The 19,858-nt window shown below is 35.9% G+C and overlaps 1 protein-coding gene across 6 annotated transcripts in view; it reads left to right on the top strand.

Moving 5' to 3' along the window:
- Positions 1-19,858, top strand: part of LOC148956425 (homeobox protein extradenticle-like) — a 59,973-nt gene that overhangs the window by 16,683 nt on the left and 23,432 nt on the right. For 2 of the 6 annotated variants that reach the window (XM_089108165.1, XM_089108125.1), the window contains exon 1: positions 10,374-10,440. The exons of 2 other annotated variants lie outside the window; for them this stretch is intronic. The gene's annotated coding sequence lies outside the window, so the exon portion shown is untranslated. Of the gene's footprint in view, positions 1-10,248; positions 10,268-10,373; positions 10,441-19,858 lie in introns of those variants that run through there. 2 more of the 6 variants (XM_089108149.1, XM_089108132.1) reach the window with 2 other exon arrangements.

The following is a 19,858-nucleotide window of genomic DNA, read 5'->3' on the forward strand; positions in this document are numbered from 1 at the left end:
AGCTTTTTCAACTTCTCCTCACTATCATTATCAAACCTTAAACCTTCCCTCCATTCAATCTCATTACCCATCTTTCCCTTAACCCCAATTTTTTTTCTGGCTCTCAGCCCTCCTCTCCCTCCTAATTCAACCTTAATAGGCACATGATCCGACCCAGCCAGCGCCATCACCTCAAGATCCAAATAACAAGAAAGAAGCCCTAGACTAACAACCCCATAATCTATAACACTTGGTTTACCCGAAAAACATGCAAAATCCCCCACTCCTTTATCCCTCCCTGCCCCCCCCTATTCAAAATAACCAAATTCTGCTTACCACAAAAATCCAATAATTTTTTACCCCAGTTATTCTTCTTCCGATGACCATCCTTACTCGTCCTCCTCATAACCGTGTAGCGATGAAAAATTTTTAGTATTTGTGGCAATGAAAAATTTTGCTTGCTATACTAAATGTGGTACTAAATACTGACCGCGTCAAAGGCGATATTATGCCCAAAGGTTGTGATCTTACAGCTTGTAATTTCTCCGATAGCGCCGCTTATAGCGCTGAAGATTATGCCAAAAAGGTGTGCGTTACCTTCAGTTATTGAGTGAAAATAAAACGTACAGCCTTGTGAATGTGACCTCTTTTTGTTAAGCTATCTGAAAATCTTGGTCCCCGGAAGCTTTACCTTCGAGATTTTTCGAACTAATTACCTGTTATTAAGCTAAATTCAGACATATAAAATGAAATAAACACATATAAAAAGCAATAGATTTATTGAAACTTACATATTTAGGTGAACAGCAGTGGGTCACTTCAAATGACAATAATAGTGACCGAGATACAACATGAAAGAATTGCAAGGACCGTACGCCAAAAATTCTGTCTAAGCGGTCCTGATTCTACATTACGAATCTATTAAAAATTATTTTTACCCCACTATCAAACGTAGCTCTTCAGTCCTGCGCTGTAAGAACTGGCTCACCATTGGCCCGAGTGGACCAAGGATGTGTACCCTTCGTCCAATGAATTGTTTTAATTATTTCTGCTGATTCAAACGTTCACACGGCTCTTATAGTTTAAACCTCCTTAGAAATATTGTACGTAGCATATTTTTTATTACTCACTTAGCGAAATCTAAAGCTTGGATAGTGCCATTCTTTGTCTGGGGGTGACTGCACTTTTTCTCTTTGCTGATTGAGGACTTTTCATTTTTGAAACTAGATTTAACTTAATTGGAGGAAGTTGGAATTATCTTTAAAAAGAAGAAACATTGGTATTTTAAATACATCGCATTTTACTAATGATAAATATCACCCTTCCCATCGATTAATGACGTCCAGTCATCAATAACAGCTTGCCTTGGGCTTTTAGAATGTTCACTGTTTATTAACTATTTCATCTACATAATTGTTTTATATTTATGTTCTGGGTTAATCAGGAGTGCTAAAAATTTTCTCTGTTACTTTTTTAATTTTATTCTACATCCCTATCTGAAACTCATCTACCGGACTAAGATTATTCATGTTTATAGGCTAGCTACTATACTAAAGATTTTTTTTTTTACATCTAACACTGATTACTTTTAAGTTTCCAACAAGGTTGGGGCTATTCTACCTTTACATAAGTTTTTTTTTGAATTCACATTTTACAAGGCTTTTTTTTGCTGTCTATATAGCACACTACTTTCTATATAAGCTACATTAAATGAATAGCTCGACAACGCTACATATAACTATCTGAACATATAAAACTATATACAAACACGATTTAAAACATACAATATTTTACTGACCCTGTTCACTAGTAATTTTAAAACACTTTCCCTGGAGATATTTGTTAAGCAACGTTAATGATAGGATATTGGGATTTTTGAGTTATCAAAGTTATTAAGAAGTAACATATGTAAATTCACATCTATTTCGTCACCTTCGAGTCTTTAGTGACTCAATCCTTCTGTTGTAAATTATTGTCCTTCACTCTTTTTGTCTTGGCAAAAATTTAGAAGCATTTACGTTATGGTTTCTTCATGGAACAGTTCGAGCCTGATTGTGTTCACACGACAAGTTTTCTCTAATTGTCAACTGGGAAATGATGCTTCCCACTACAGGTGTTTGCATATGCTATCAGGGTTCATTCTCACCTGCCTTTTTTTGATAGTTCATAGGGTGCCTTATCATTAAGGGGTCGAACACTGGAAGTGCGTTTATTCTTCTTCTCAGCGTATCATTTTTAGGATATTTTGGGGCACATAGATAATGTATTCTCGCGTAAAATTGTTCATTTGTGCCTTTTATAAAATTGTTAGCTCATGGCTTGCGTTGATTAACCTTTGCGGTGATTCCTAGGTTAATCACGGGGGAATTAAAGTTCGGATTCGGAACGGGTTGACATCAAACTATGGTGACTCCTTCAACATATTGTCTTTAATTTCAACTTCAAATATCTTCAAATATCTTCAAATATCATTTAATTTCAAATATCTTTAAATATCATTTAACTTCAAATATCATCACTATACAGTCAAATGATTCTGGGGTCCATAATGATTATCAAGGGCGATATTTCTGTATTTATATTTTGTAATGATCGATGGGGTTCTCAGAATTAAACTTCAAATTGTCTTTAACTTCAACTTCAAATATCTTCAAATATCTTTAAATATCATTTAACTTCAAATATCGTTAAATATCATTTAACTTCAAATATCATCACTATACAGTCAAATGATTCTGGGGTCCATAATATTTATCAAGGGGGATATTTCTGTATTTATATCTTGCACTGATCGATGGGGTTCTCAGAATTAAACTTCAAATTGTCTTTAACTTCAACTTCAAAATTTTTCAAAAATCTTTAAATGTCATTTAATTTTAAAGATCGTTAAACATCGTTTAACTTCAAATATTATCACTATTCTGTCAAATGATTCTGGGGTCCATAATGACTATGATCAATGGGGTTCTCCGAATTTATGTGATTATATAGTTCGATAATGCACTGGATACTAAGATTCAAATATAGTGTTACGTGATACGTAGTATTGTTCCTGGTCGAAGAAGAAACGATCAAAGGTAACTGTTGTTTTCGTGAACTTAGATGGGATGAAAATTGCCTGGAGTCCGTGCTGAGTGCTCTTCGTTGGTTGAGGTATGATGAAAATAGATGCTGCTAGGCTATATCTGTACTGGGCAACTCATTGTAATGCTCTATATCCAATGTGTCAATCTGCTTCCTGTAATAAAATAACGAGGCAGAATCACACGTTCTTTGAAGTAAATACTCATAGTACAAATAAGTCATGCATTAATTGGGTTATAACAAAACGACATGATTCCCATTGGAAAATTCAATACTTAGAAGTTTCTTTTAAGTTGTTATAGCCTAATCGACGTTATAAAATATTAATTCTTCAACTTTAAGTGTGGTCTCTTATTATACTTTCTAATATACACTACTACATACACTTTATTTTAACTTCTTTCAACACTTAGTTAATTTTACATTAGATTTAAAATAATCATTTAAACAGAGTTTATGCTACATGGTTAATTCTGAGGTATAATTTTACAAATTATTTCATGCCTGCATTGTTCACGCACGTCCGTGCTGTTTAAGAAACGCATGTTGCAGCGTCGTAGCCACACGGTTGTACGTAAACGATACTACAATGAGGGAAAAAGACATAACAAGGACGAGCGGAGACCTCAATACCCACTCGTTTTCTAATTTATTTCCTATTTCCTGGCTTAGACGTTCTCATGGGGCTCCGGGTTTAACCCCCGCATTTCAGCCGTTTCCCCGTGTTCTTCTCTTGGTTTTCGTCTTCTTAGTCTCAGGATTTTTCCGTAATTACAGTCAATAGGGTTCTTATAGTCAGGGAAGTCGTGAATACGAAACATACGGCCAGTAGTATGTTACACAAAAAATTGGTCGATTCTTTGAGTTCATTCGTGTTTCTTTCTAGTCTTGTTACTTGTTGAAATTAGGTCACGAAGGGTTTGGGGTCAAATTTCATACAAATTTTCCATGCGTCATGGCTAACTAGCAGTGAATTTTCATGCTTGAATATTACTCCATGTTTTACAATATCTTGGGCTACTGCGTGAACAACGAGGATTATGATGATATTCTTAAGCCTCATCTTATTGTTTGTTTCTAGAATTAATTTATCGTTAATTGTACCCATTTTTTGCAAAATTCTTTTGTATACTGCTTTGTTATTATTATATATATTTTTTTTTTCAAAGGCACTTTAATTTTTACTTAGGTTATTTCTTATTATGTAATCATTTTGTGGCATTGTCCAAATAAAACTGATTTGTAGGCGTAAAACAGAGTAAATATATTAGCATTAGATAGGTTATGAAAGTAGAGTTAGGACTTCCGAGCTTAATTCTGGTCATTATATACCTCTATGACTGATTGAGATATAACTTTAAAGCTTAGTTAATAATCGCTATACAATTAAATTTTTCATTTTATTTTTCGATTAATTAGTACATAGATAATTAATCTATCAGCACATAATTATACTGTTATCCAATTTTTTTTTTTTTTTTAACTTATACCCCCAAATTATATTTTTTTCAATATAAGTATAAAGATAAATGCCTTTTAATGCTGATTATAAATATGTTTAATTTAGTTAGTTTAAATGCACTTATTTAAAAGTTACGTGTCACCTATTAACGCCCTGTGTAATTGTTTCCGTGATAAGGTTTCTGTTGGCCTTCTAGGCACAATCTATTTGTTGGCTAATAGGAATAAAAGGAACTATTGGCTTCACTCTATTTGATTTCTACTATCAGATTGTATTTGTATGATATAAAATCTATCTGATATTCGACTAAACTCTACTGATTTATAATCAGACTAGACTTGAGGATGATTCTTCATTGAGTAACTGTAAGAGTGGACCAGAATTATCAATATCAGCTATCCCAAAAGGATGCATTGCCTTCTCTGTTTGTCCTAATATGGGCTTATATTCTTTGTAAACAAGCATGAACACTGGCTTATTTTACATCTACATGGCTCTAAAGCAGCCATGGTTTAAAATTCAAATTTGAACTTTCTTGTGACTCATTTTGCGGAGCTAATTCAGAATTTGAATTTTTTCTAACACCATTATTCAGATGAAGGTCGTCTGTGTAGGTAAAGGAGACCCTTTTAAGACCTATCCCCATGCCTCCATTTTCTGTGATTAACGGTTTCTTTCGCCGAATTTCTCGCCTTATGTAGAGTTCCAGTCACAGCTGGGTAACAACTCTTTTTTTTTTTGCTTCCTTCGGCGACTTTTGCTAAGCTTCCACTTTTGTTTTATTACTTATTGTTACTTTTCTCGTTTTTTTCATCCTTTTCCTCAAGCGATTTAATTATATAATTATATATCTTTTCCTTCCCTTTGCTTGTGAAACTACATAACTAACCTAGTATTTGTTAGCTTTAACAAAGGTAATTCTATTGCTTATTACGTCGTAAAATGCTATATTTTCGAAGCATCTTTACTCCTTAAACACTCGGAAATGGCTGCTTCGAACCTATAATTGTTCGGACCACAATTTATGTGCTTCCTTTGCTAAATTGTAGCAGTGTTATCCTTGAACAACAAGTTTATAGCCTGTACCTGTAGTAAGGCTGAATTAGGACCCCATTTGCTACTATTATGCCTAAAATTCTTCTGTTTCTACCAAAGTTTCATCGGTCCAGCTAGATTTTGTTTTTCTTACATATTGTCTTTAGTTTAATTCCTTCAATTCATGGTACAAATATTTTCTTATTTAGTAATATACGGCTCTACAACATTGCATTTATTACTAACACTAAAAAAATTACTAATTATGAACGTGGTTCTACTTTTTAAAAACTGGACACTATTTTTTTTTTTTTTCGTTTTACAATTCTTCACTGAGCCTTTTCTCCATTTTTTCTATTGTACCCAACTCTTTGAGGGGATACAAATTTATTTCTAATAGCCAAAGTTCAAGCAAAGCTGCTCGAAGTTTTGCTAATTCGAGCGCCGCTAAAAGCGAAGTCCATTTACCGTCCTCTTTTGACAAAGCCATTTCTGTTTCAATATACAATTTTTATTTAGTCAACTCGACCCAGTTTTCCCAACTTCCACCAGTTAAAACTTAAAGAAAATAAAAATATAGTATATATGTATACAAGCATTGAATCAACTCAAAATAAATTTATTTTTTCACTTAACCTATTTTGGGGGAGGCTAATATCTCCTATGAGATATTCTAAAGGGTTTACTGTCGTAGCTTAGCGGTTATAGGCCTAATCACTTTACTTATATGTCTGTATCTTTCTAATAATTGAATTGAAATTATAAGGTTTATAGCGTAATTAGTCCGCAAGTATTCCTCCAATTTCTTACTGTGCCATTTGTAGCGATGAAAAATTTTTAGTATTTGTGGCGATGAAAAATTTGGCTGGCTATACTAAATGTGGTACTGAATACTGACCGCGTCAAAGGCGATATTATGCCCAAAGGTCGTGAACTTACACCTTGTGATTTCTCCGAAAGCACCGCTTATAGTGCTTAAGATTATGCCAACAAAGCGTGTATCACCTTCAATTATTGACTGAAAATAAAACGTACAGCCACGCAAACGTGACCTCTTCTTCTTGAGCTATTTGGAGATCAGATTCCTCTGGGAACGTTACCTTGGAGATTTTGCGAACTAATTACCTTTTATTAGGCTAAATCCAGACATATAAAATGAAATAAACACAGATAACAAGGGCAATAGATTTATTGAAACTTACATATTTAGGTGAACAGCAGTGGGTCACCCCAAATGACAATAACGGTGACCGAGATACAACATGAAAGAATTGCAAGGAACGTACGCCAAAAATTCTGGCTAAGCGGAACTGATTCTACATTACGAATCTATTAAAAAGCATTTTTACCTCACTATCAAACGTAGCCCTTCAGTCCTGCGCTGTAAGAACTGGCTCACCATTGGCTCGAGTGGACCAAGGATGTGTACCCTTCGTCCAATAATTTTTTTTAATTATTTCTGCTGATTCAAGCGTTGACACGGCTCTTATAGTTTAAATTTCCTTAGAAATATTGTACGTAGCATATTTTTTATTACTCACTCTCTTAGCGAAATCTAAAGCTTGGATAGCGCCGTTCTGTGTCTGGGGGTGACTGCACTTTTTCTCTTTGCTGATTGAGGACTTTTCATTTTAGAAACTAGATTTAACTTAATTAGAGGAAGTCGGAATTATCTTTAAAAAGAAGGAACTTTGGTATTTTAAATACATCGCATTTTACTCATGGTACAACCGACGGCTCAATCATTTAAACTCCATTCATTTTTTCTAGTTCGAGATCCAAATCCTCCTCACAGGCTCTTTCATCCTCACCTGTATATCCGTTAAAATCCCCTAGAAAAATAAAATAATCGTTCAGAAACTGTTCTGAAAAACGATCCATATCATTTTTTAATATCTCCCAGGTATCTTCATCACTAAAGGTGCTAGTTTCTGGCGGTAAATACACTGAGCAAAAGATAAACGATTTAATACCTAAAGATAATCGCACCCATACTAGATTAGAGGAAAAACTTTTCAACCGAGATACATTTCGCCATCTTTTCGTTATCAATAATGCAACTCCTCCATAAGTTCTACAATTCTGCGATCGCTTTCTTTGTGATCCAAAATACGAAAAACCTTCTATTCTCTCCTCTTTTTCCAGCCACGCTTCTACTAATGATACAACTGAAAAATCACGACGTTTAAAAAGACACTACTTTAAGATACGAAAAACCCTGAACATTCCAATGCGCTAAATGAAACTCGTAATTTGCGCCATGGCCCAGCTTATCCTATCCACTATCTGAGCCAATGGGTTGTGACTGGTTAAATAGCCGCCAAGGTTCCATGTTCTTAGGGTCGTCAGCTCTAACCGACTTGCTCTTCTGTCTTAGGTGGTCATCGGGGCTAATAATTTATTAGCTGTTACGTTTGGGAGCCCCCACAGGCCCGACAAAAATTGATATGGAGCCTTTTTTAATAACCGGAGTTTTACTGATCACCCCATTTATTTTGTTATCACTACTAAGCTTCTCCACTACACTAAAGAAGGATTGAATTGAGGATGAAGATCCTGAACGAAATTTTGAATTGTAAGGTTCTTCCAGGTTAAACCGATTATTTTCAGAAACCAAACTCGTTACTAAACTTTTGCGGCACTGATAAAGACGCAGGTTCACGGTGAAACTTTTGTCCAAGATTTTTCTTAAAATGGGTCATGGTACTCGCTGATGACTCTACATTAGGGGCATTCGTAACCTCAACTACAGATTGCTTATCAAAGCTATATGTAAAACACTGTTGACCAATATATAACTTTGTCCCTATCATCGAAAGTAGCCGTGTCATCGAAAGTAGCGGTGTTGGTTAAGTGAACTTAACCAACACCGGTCGCGTGCCTTGTATAGCGTTTAACCGAAAAATGTCTCTAAGGTCCATCATTTTCCGCTCTAAATTTGGCACATATAAGTTCAGTGCTTTCATTACATCTTCTTGTAACGAAGAACCTTTGTTTGCAGGATCGAAATTATACAGGACCAAATTACACTTTTTAGACTCATTTTCTAGTCTTTGCAATTTTACGTTAGTAGCCGACATTTCAGCTTGCAAACTTAGGTAATCTTTTTTCGATTGTGACGCATCTTCCGAGAACTTCTATACTGTCGAATCAATTCGCAACGAAATAGCAGATAGGTCATTTCTAAGTTCTTGAACCTGCGACGAAACTATTTTATTTCGTTCAATTTTCGATTAAAGTCTTGTATAGTTTCAGATAAATTAACAGAAGTCATAATTAATCCGGAAATATGGTTATAATAATTAGAAAGATTACTTATCCTTCTGCGAGGGCCCAGCCTCACAAATGCATCTGAGTGACTATAATTATTCTCACAAAAATTTCACTTAACATAGCATGTCTTATAAAGTAAGATTTCCACTTAACATGACAATTCTTGTCAATAGGAACTGGTTTTTCAAGTTATTTCACTGCCTGTGTATTTGGATCTTAGCGGAATGAATGCTGAAATAATACTGATGATTAATATCAATAATATCAATACTACTACTGTGATTACTATTGCAGCTATGCTTAGGTACATGAAGGTGAAATTTTCAAGAAATTTGAGGGGGAAGATCAACTGAATCAAAACACGCCCTGTGTATGCATGTTGTCAAAAGGGTTTAACAGCAATATCTTAGGAACAGTTAGGTGTGTGAAATTGAAACTAACAGGGCTTGTTGTGAGGGATGTTGAAATAACCAAAAGAAAATATCTGCATCCTAATGCTTCTGGTTCTACTCATACTACTGGTACTGTTTCTATTACTACCTCTATTACCGCTACTGGCTAGGTACTGCCAATAAAGCTAAGGTACTACAATTGATTTTACAGCTACTAATACTACTTCTGCTATTAAAACTAAGGATATTAAGGCGATAAATTTGGGATATATATAAACTGTATGGAACTAAATCGAAATACAATATGTCCACACAGGTTGTCAAGTGGATGCATCAGAAATGGTTGATGGTATATATTAAGCTGAAACTTTCAGCGTGTGTTGAAGAGGATGTTAAAGAAATCAAAGGTGATATGTCCATACTGCTACTAATGTTGCTACAACTATTGCTACTGCTCAAGTTAGGGATATAAAACAAAATACGTTTGAAATGTTTTCACTTTTCTTACTTTCCTAAATAAAAAATTATCAAACTTGTAAAGAATAAATATCAGTATATGTCAATTAAACTGACAATCCTCGGTCATTTTTTTTTTTTTTCAGTAAAGTGCAGTTACTCAATTGGCAAATTGAGAAGGTATGAGGGTTATCACCCCTACTCATGTTAATTTTTGCTCGTTTTGACTTTTACTTGGCCATTTATTGTCATTTCTGTTCGTTTTAAGTTTCATTTATTTATTGATAGTAATTTGTGTTATTTTACGCTTGCAAGATAATTTGACTTCATCTTTGTTCTTTCTTGGCTTAGTAGAGCTCTTAACTTTTTTTTTGAAAAACATGTTTTGCGAAAGAAGTTTTTTAAGTTAATTCACTTCTACAAGGCCTTTATTTGAAATAGGCTGTCTTAACAGTAAAAAAAATGCCAGTCAACGAAAGTGGCTGTTAAAAATTATGCCTGCTAGCCACAAGAAGTCACTGAAAAAGCAAATTATTTAAAAATCAGCCACGATCAATTTAAAAAACTTGAAGTCTTATATTAAAAGGTTATATTAAAAGCAATTCTTTGTAGATTTTCGGCAGCGCTGAGCCGGCCATGATTTTTTTTAAGCTCTGGTCCTTCTATATCGGGCCATTTGCCAAGGTTCAACAAAAGTTTTTAGTAGTCATTTAAATCAATTGGCAAAGATTTTGAAAACAGATAACTCTAGATCAAAAAGTGCGTTTTGCTGTAGTATTTGATCTAGCCCATGTTTTGGAGAAATTTTTTTTCACATCTAGACCTTCAATAGGCTAGTTCAAATCAGAATGCCTTTGAAGTAGGGTAGCCTAAAACTGGTGTAGGTTCACTGGTGGTTGATGCATTAAGATTTTATAGGCCTAGTCTTGTATGCCTTCTAGCTACTTTATCTCATACCGAACTTAGGAATTTTATTTCACTGAAAATTTCAGTTATTAGGCTTTTTACAGTTTTAGAATAGGTCTATTGATAGGCCTAGTTATGTTTTCATAATTTGTCAGAATTGCTTTACTAAGATCCTTTATTATAATCCTCTGATCTTGCCTTACACAGTCCTCCCTGTTTAAAACTCAAATTTTCACTCTGAAAGAAGCCTTGTCTTGGCAAGCTACTAAATTAGGCTACAGCCTGTCAGTTTAGTGGTTGATCACTTTTGATCAAAATTGTGATATCACCACATTGTCTCTTCTGAAGTAAATACCAGGGTAAGAAGTAAAATTCTACTTAGCTACTTTTGGTTATCTTGGAAAGGGGCAAGGTTAGGAAAATGAAACTTCCAGGGATAGTACAGGCTAAAGCATGTCCCGGGAAGGTATTTTGAAGTACCTACCACCACTCCTTCTCCCTCTAGAGGACTCTGAAATTGCCTAGCCTACATAACAGGCCTATACCTATTGAAATTTTGACAAAGCAACATTTTACCTTAATTTTCAGTTATCAGTTTCTTATTCTCTGGCTTTAGTTCTGAAAATGTAATTCCTGTTATTTGAGGAGAATTATAGGCCATATCAATGTATTTTTTTCAAAATTTAGGAAATGTATTTGCACATCTTGAAAACCTTACAAATTGGAATTAAGCAAAGCTGAAAACAATTTTGTTGTACTTCATTAAAGCAGAGGATCTATTTTGCAAGGTTTCACTTTTATAACACATGGTTTTTCAAAGGTCAGGACTAGGGTGACTGGATCTCATAGAGGGGTGAAAAATTTCAGTATTTGGTTTGTCTTAACCCCACAAAACAATTCTCCTTTCCAGATATTGAGATAGTTGAAATTTGAATTCAATTAAATCATGTTAACACATGCTGAATGCCACTAAAAGTTTGAAAAAATTCAAATTTTGGCTAAAAAGCTGACATATTCAGCCATAACTCTAGAACAGTAAATAATAGAAACCAGCTTAACATCTCAAAAGAAAACCAGTATCATTCTTCAAAATTCATATTCTATACATAATTGTTCTTTTTTTTAAGTCAAACTGAGTCACAACAATATTTACCCCCCAAAATGTAACCTGGTGCCACTAGGAGCACACTTTGTGTATTTTGTCATTAAGTGATAAATTTTGCTTTTTTGGTACATTTTTTAGCTTAAAACACAAATATAATAAAAAAAAATAATACGGATAAGTCTAATGACATCTTTTATTTTAAAACATAAAAGTAAAAAATGATACAGACATAGTACAATCATGAGTTTATAATTTTAAATTATTTTACAGTGTTATTTAATCTATTCTAGAGCTTTTGTTAAAATAGTTAAAGTAGTTTTTGAAACATCAGGATATAATACTCAGCATTTGCTTACAACTTGGAGGACATATTGCTTTTGGTCTTCATCTTTTGCCAGAAGGTTGTTAAAGTCATTTATTAATTTAACACCATGCTCAGCCCTATCATTAACAACTTTTGATGTTTTAACAATTTTCAATTCTTCTTGGAAGCCATTATTTTGAGGCCAGGCGTTTGGATGTTGTCTTAGGAAATCTGTTTTTATATTTAATCAGTGAAATAATTTAAATGTTTTTAAATTATTTGGTTAGTAAATCTACCAATCCTCCATCAACTACCTGTTTTAATTTATCTTTCTTGATTTTTGGGTTTGCAACCCTAGTGTTCTCTGATGGTTCATCAGTGCTACTGAGCAATTTATTAGCCATTAACAACTTTTTATCATCAGTAATGGGGGGATCAAAAAAGATAATCCCACCAACTATGCATTCAAACACCACAAATGGTTCAAAAATTTGGCCAGGGCTATTTCTGCAATGTTGTTGTCACATTCTTTATAGTATAACAGACTATGTAAAATACCTAAATCTTGCTTTGGTGCAAGATGAGCTTTTGGAGCATTAAACCTAGTTTTACAATAAATTTTAACTAGAAAAATAGATATGGCATGCACAGAACTTTCTTCTTCTTCAGACATCTTAAATTGACAGCAAAAAATGAACATTTTAAAGCAGTAAATAGCCTTTGCCATCCACCTAGCATGATGAATAGCTCCTGGAGTTTTAAAACTTACAACATTACCATTTAGTGATCCTACAAATATCAGAGCCAATTGCAATAGCTCCTTATAGTCATCTCTGGGGCAGCTCTCAGTTAATTTGGTTTTGAATTCAGCACCAACATTTGTAATTACTTCTGGAATTAGCTGCTTCTGGACTAGATTGTCACAGATACCTGTGTTGTATTTCCCTTTGTCTATCTTGGGCCATGCAGTTAGGAACCTCTTAAAAATGTCTGGATGAGGCCCAGTAATCAACCCTATTTTGTATTGAATACACCTCTTAACAGAATTTCCAAGATATGATGATGGCAAGCTAGGTATAACAACTCTCTTCCTAACATTTGCTCCAGTATGACACATGCTCCTTTGAGTCCCATGTTGGATGCTGTAGTGTTGAAGGGCATTGTCTTGACAGTGGAAGACCCCATTCATATACAGCTATGGCTTGCTCCTCTCCAGAGCTGTTTGCTGTTACATGAACTCCCAGCAACTCTTCTGTTTTGTCATATGAAATTGCAATAGCTATTTGTTTGCATTGTTCATTTTTTAAACACCTGGTAAGGTTACTGTCCCAATGGACAACCAGGGGCTCTTATTCAGGAATGTTTACTGTATCAATTTTTTTTAGTATATTGTTCTCTGAACATTTGCCTTCTATGGTGTAATGAAGTTTTTGAGACTTTGTACTCAAGAGGGTTAAGATTTAGTGCTTTTAGAGTAGCTATTAATATCCTTGTGGCATTTCTGTAGGATATCTTACATCAATCTAACAAAATGGACAATTTAATGTTTAAAATATCTTTAACACCCCTTGCAAACAAGACTTTCATCCTCTTGCTTTCAGATGGTCCTGGGTCTTCCACAGCTTCTTCAGGGACGTTCACTTCCTCCAAGATCCAAAATTCCTGGTAGATCCTATCCTCTTCAGTGTCTTTTTCTCCTTCTTCAAACTCGTCATCATCATCTGTATCTAAGAAAGAGAAAAAAGACTATAAAAAAATTTTGTTTTAGGATAATAGTAATAATTCCTATGCACTAAATTACCAATTTATAATTATCAATTAAATTAAGAAAGCAAGTTTTCAACTGAAAGTAAGAAGCAACACTAAAACTCAAAATGAACAGGAATTATTCTGTATATCAAGCACCCCCCCCCCTTTCAGTAACTTGTTATTCACAGTAAAGTTCTTAGATCTTTTTTAGAACTTTGGGAATTTCTGGGACTTTTCAACTATGTTGGACAAAATGGATATCTTAAAATTTTGATTGGGTGATTTTAGGAAAAAAGGGCATGGAAGCAGTACTAGTTAAAAATATCAAGTATCTATTTTTTAGACTAATAATAATAAAATAAACTTACCAATATCAAAAGTTTCTTCTTGAATTTGTCAGTTCATTTTTGCAAGTTCCTTTTGTGGCTTGATTTCTTCAGCTCAAAACAAATTGAGATCCACTCCTGTCATTGAATCTGGGCTGCCCTTCTGCCTCTGTTTCACAAGAAATGCCTTATCTTTTTCCAATTTCATCAGAGCCAAGGCATCTTGTTGAGCAATATTGGTAAATTTGTTTTATCAGCATGTTACTGAGCCCACTAGGTTCTGAACTGGAATGAATCAATCTAGCTTAAACCTTATTATAACTAAGCACCCAGCTGACCTAGAGAATTTAGAATTTCAGCCTCCTCTAGGTAAAAGTGATCACGTGGTATTGTCTTTCTGTGTTAATGTGAGCATTCTGTTAAATCCTAAGTCAAAATTGTTATATTATTATTCTAGAGGTAGTTATGACGAATTTAGAGATTTTGTATGTTATGTTGATATTGTTAGTGAGCTTCAGCGTAGTTCTGTAGATGCAGATATAGCTTTTGAGTTTATCCGTGAAGTAGTAGTAGAAGGATGTGAGAAGTTTATTCCAAGGTATACTATTAGAGAGGACATGAAAAAACATAATAATCTGCCAAAATTTGTCATTGAGGCAATGTCTGCAAAAAATAGACACTGGAGAGCTTATTTATCAGCTGGGGATGATGAATCTGGGTGTGCTTACAAGAGGGTGAGAAATAGGGTGACAATGATCCTGCAGTCACACACTAAGTCAGTGGAATCGTCAATAATTAGTTGCGCGCAAAGTTGTCCAAAAAGGTATTGGAAGTATGTGAATAGGGGCAAAAAAGAGCAGTTGCCATCATCCACAGTCTTCAATGACCCAGTCACTGGTGAAACTGTTGATGATGATAAAAGAAAAGCAGCTATTTTTAACAAAACCTTTTCATCTGTTTTTGTTAATCCTGCTACCCATCAGATATCTGATTTATCACTGGCACCAGAAGCTTCTGTGTTACAGAATGAGTTACAATATGATGACTCTGATGTAGCACCTGAGCTTGTCCAAAAAATTATCTGCAAGCTTTCTGTTGATAAAGCCCCTGATATAGATGGTGTCTCAAATGTTATTATGCAAGAACTGGCTTCTTCTTTAGCAGCTCCACTTGCATTTCTTTTTAATCTTTGTTTGGAGTCTGGTAAGTGCCCTGCTGTGTGGAAAAAGGCAGTCATAAAACCCCTTCATAAGGGTAGACCAAGGTCATATTTTACAAACTATTGCCCTATCTTGAACATGTCAATTTTTTTGAGAATTATGGAAAAAGTAATTGTGTATTGGACCCAAAAATATTTTGAAAAAAATAAATTGTGGAACACAGCAGAGCATGGTTTTCAAAAAAATCGATTGTGTAACATGCAGTTAACAGAAGTAATCAATGATTTTCAAAAGATGGCTGATTCAGGCCTAAAGTTTGATTGTATTTATATTGATTTTTGCAAGGCATTTGACAAGGTTTCAATATCCTTGCTGGTGGAAAAATGTCAAAAGTATGGGATTGGATGTAGAAGCATGACTTGGATTAAGGATTACCTAACTAATTGGACACAGAAAGTGAAGGTTGGTGAGGCACTATCTGAAGGGTGTGGAGTTCTAAGTGGGGTCCCTCAGGGTAGCTGCCTGGGACCAGTTTTATTCTGTTTATTTATAAATGATTTACTGCAGGTAATCCGACACAGCACCATTAAAATGTTTGCAGACAATGTAAAGCTATACAGAGGTGTCACCTCCCCAGTTGATGTGACACTTCTACAGGGAGATTTGGAAGCATTGTTCAAATGGTGTAATTTAAATTCTATGTTTGTTAACCAGAAGAAATGTCATGTGATGCATTACTTTGCGAAGGATGTGGTATACTGGTACTTCATTGGTGACGTGTTGGTGTGCCCTGTTAACTCTATTAGGGATCTTGGTATTATTTTTGATGATCAGCTGAGGTTTGATAAGCAAGCGTCAGCTGTTTTGTTTGAAGCAAACTATGGTTTGCTTTGTGTCAAAAGAGCTTTCAGAAGGTTTTTGAATACTGCTGATCTGTGTGGTATCCGACTAGAAAATCTGATTCACTGTTGATTGAAAAGGTGCAAAGACGAGCGTCCAAATTTGTCCCCTATCTGAAATACCTACCTTATGAGCAGAGATTGAGTAGCCTGAGCTTACCATCTCTGCAATTCAGAAGGGACAGAATGGACTTTGTCAACAATTTCTGCATCATAAAGGGTATTGACCATGTGTCTTGTGAAGATTTCTTTGAGTTTGGTCATTATCCATCTACACGGCAGAACTCTTTAAAATTGTACCAGCCAAGGGTATCAAGGAAAGTTGGACAGAGTTCCTTTGTAAATTGTTCAGTAAAATCATGGAACACGTTGCCTGACCAAGTAGTTCTGGTGAATGAATGAATGAATTTTATTAATAACCTGTCTTACAATAAACAGAAAAAGACAGAGCACAAACTAGAAAAGAAAGAAAAAGCAAAAACAGGCAAGAAAAACAAATACAAACAGAAAGAACTACGTAATAACACAACTATTTGAGAAGGTGGGCCCACTTGTGATCCAGGAGCTCTAGTTTTTTCATGTAATTCTGAATTACCTCCTCCACGGCACTCAGAGGCTCAACAATTCCATATTTCACAGCAATATGGCGGTTTCTAACAAAAGGCGGCACTTGAAGAAGATATCAGACTTGAAAAACACCGACCTTATGTGATTCTTGTTTCGTGCACTCAGGAGCTTCCAAAAAGGAGACAGGTACAAGACATGAGGCAAAGCTACTGCATTATAAAGACGAGCCAAATATTTATGGCTTGAATTGCGACGGCTAGTGACAACACCCGCATAGGCAATGCGCACTTTTTTAGAAAGGTGTTCAATAAGCAAAGACTGGGTCTCTCGAAGATTAAGATCAATCGGGAGGCCAAGGTACGTAATGTGACTAGATGGTGTTACGGTAATTCCACCTAGCCTGACTGTAGCATTATCTTCAGGGCAATTAAAAAACAAAACAGCAGACTTTTCTACATTAAACTGCAAACCAACATCAGCATAACTTTTTTCAAGATGCAAAAAATTATTTTCTAATGAAGAAAGCAACCGAGACAGATTTAAAAGATCATCTGCAAAACCCAGAAATGACAAGTCAATATGCTTGCAAATATAACTCGGAGAGATAACCTGTTGTGCATCATTAACACTGTTATTAAACAAAGTAGGAGACGTTATAGCCCCTTGCTTAATTCCCTTATGTACGGATATCTCCCCACTAAGCTCACCATCTTGCAAACAAACACGAAGCTTGAGGCTCCTATACATATCACGTAGTGACCTTACAATAGAAGAACACACGCCTCGCTTACACAGCTCAACCAAAATCTGGGCATGAATCCCAGAGTCAAAAGCTCTCCTGACATCATACTGACCTAAGATCAAAGTTTCTCGCGAGAGATGAGCATCGAGTAATATGTTAGCAAGAAGATAAAGTACATGGGTGCACCCAAGGCCTTTTCGAAAACCAAACTGGTGTGGAGGCATCTCACACTTATCATAAATCTCATCAAACAAAACAATCTCGAATAGTTTACAAAATACTGAAGATATTGTTACTGGCCAATATGAAGAAGGCTGTTCGGCTGGCTTCCCCTTCTTTAATATCGGTATCAACCATACCCAGACTAAAGCAACTTGGGACTATCCCATGTGTCAAAATCATCTGAAACAGGAGGGCAATATGATGGTAAAGAACATAACCTCCTAAAGAAATATGTTGAGCACAAATACTATCGCAGCCTTTTGAGTATACCTTTTTCAGCTTTTTAACGGCCTGGCAAATTGTGACTGGTGACACTGAGAAATCGTCAAAGGTGTCGGTAAGCATAGAAGCCAGCTCATTCTCGTTATTAGACTGCAGAACTGGATCAGGCGCTTTGAACTCGGACTCAAAGTAAGCACTCCACTGATTAGCAGAAATATTAGATGTAGGCTTGGCTTCTTCAGGCTTAGACCAAAGCGACCAAATAAGGTTCGGATTCTTACTGAGCTTTTGCACAAAATTTTCTTTGAGGGTTCCATGGTGGGCATCTAACGCTTTATTGAACTTTCGTTTAGTATGGATTCGAATCTCGTTCACTATTCCACTTCGTGGCTTCCCGCTATCATGCCAAACTTTCAGCCATAGCTTCGCTGACGCACAAGCCGCCGCTAGCTCCGGATTTCTAGACCACCCTTTCACCTGTCATCTATTACGGATACACTTCAGAGGAACTGCTACACTCTCCGCGATACTCAGAGCATGTGAAATTTCTGCAAAGTACCTGTTTATCTACAGACGTATTTCACTTTCACTGCAATACGAGTTTGCATTTCTCTGCAGCAGATGGAAGGGAACTTTTATTTTACTCAGGATATCCCCAGAAGTAGCCGCAAAGAGATCATTTGACATTTGTTTCCAGTCACTGTATGCTCTCCATTGGGATTTGCATGGACCCGACAACTTTGGACAGTCCAGTGTTATTCACAATGACAAAGGCAAATGGTCAGAGTTAGAACCATCAGCTGCAACTTTTACTTCGTCCCTCACCGGGAAGTTCGTTAACACATGGTCAAGATTTGAGACGGTGTTGGCAACACTGATAAATGTATAAGCTTTGTCCTTATCAACAACATTTAACTGATCAGGAAGGGAACCTATAACGATTTGAGTCCGTTCAGATTCGGTATTAAGTAGGTCACAGTTGAAGTCCCCTATTAATAGAACTTTTGTATTCCCAGAAATTTGAGCCTTCACGAAACGGCTTAACTGAGTACATGCACCCGTGAACTTGCTGTCCAAGAGGCTAGATCTATAATTAGTAGGAAGATAGACGTTTATTATCACAGTATCGCGAACTTTAACAGCGAGGAAGTGTTTACTTGATGCTAAAAGTTCAGCCTGAAGAGACATTCTCACCAAAGTGGCTAAACCACCAGATGGCCGACCTCTGGATTTCACACGTTCAGCTGGCCGAATAAAACACTGGAGTGAACTTGAGAACTTGAGCAGGTTAGTATTGTCCTCGGAAAGCAGGTGCTCTTGTATACAAATTACTTCATTTGTTAGGCTCATAGTATCAAGCAGAACTGTTTTCTAAAGTGCTTTCCCATTTATGTTCCAAGACAGAATATTACACATTTTGGTAGCTTGATCTACCTTTCAAGGTTTTTCTGTTATCAGGACAGGTATATTAATAATATGTGTGCCTAGTCAAATTTCAATTCAGGCATCGAGTAGGATTTTAACAAGGGTTCTCAGGGGAGCTTGTGTGGCCAGTTTCTCCACATTGGCTACAAGTTTCAGTTTCCTTACAGTCTGCCGCAATGTGCCCCACATGATGACACCCATAACACCTTCGAGGCAAAAAGCGGAATTCTTCTAGACAGAATAGTTCGAAACCGATTTTAATCGGGTTCGTTAAGGCAGCGGACAATCCACTTTTAGAGGGGTAATACATTTTAAACGCTTGCGAATTGCCACACTTGATTGCTTTTTCACAGTCTTTTGACAGATTTTTCAGAAGGTCCTCCGTCACGTTGCTGGGGAAACGTTTCACTATACCGATGAACTGGGAATTAACAAGTCGATTGTCAATTTTATGGCTAATTTTGAGGGCAGCCGAGACTTTTTCGGCGGCCTGCTTTGAAGAGACGGACAGTTGCCATTCTTTATTTCTCCGCCTGAGCACTGCATCCGC

Source organism: Artemia sp. Qi Xiang Cuo, chromosome 1, assembly GCF_049724085.1.
Source record: "Artemia sp. Qi Xiang Cuo chromosome 1, ASM4972408v1, whole genome shotgun sequence".
NCBI classification, from domain to species: Eukaryota; Metazoa; Arthropoda; class Branchiopoda; order Anostraca; family Artemiidae; genus Artemia; species Artemia sp. Qi Xiang Cuo.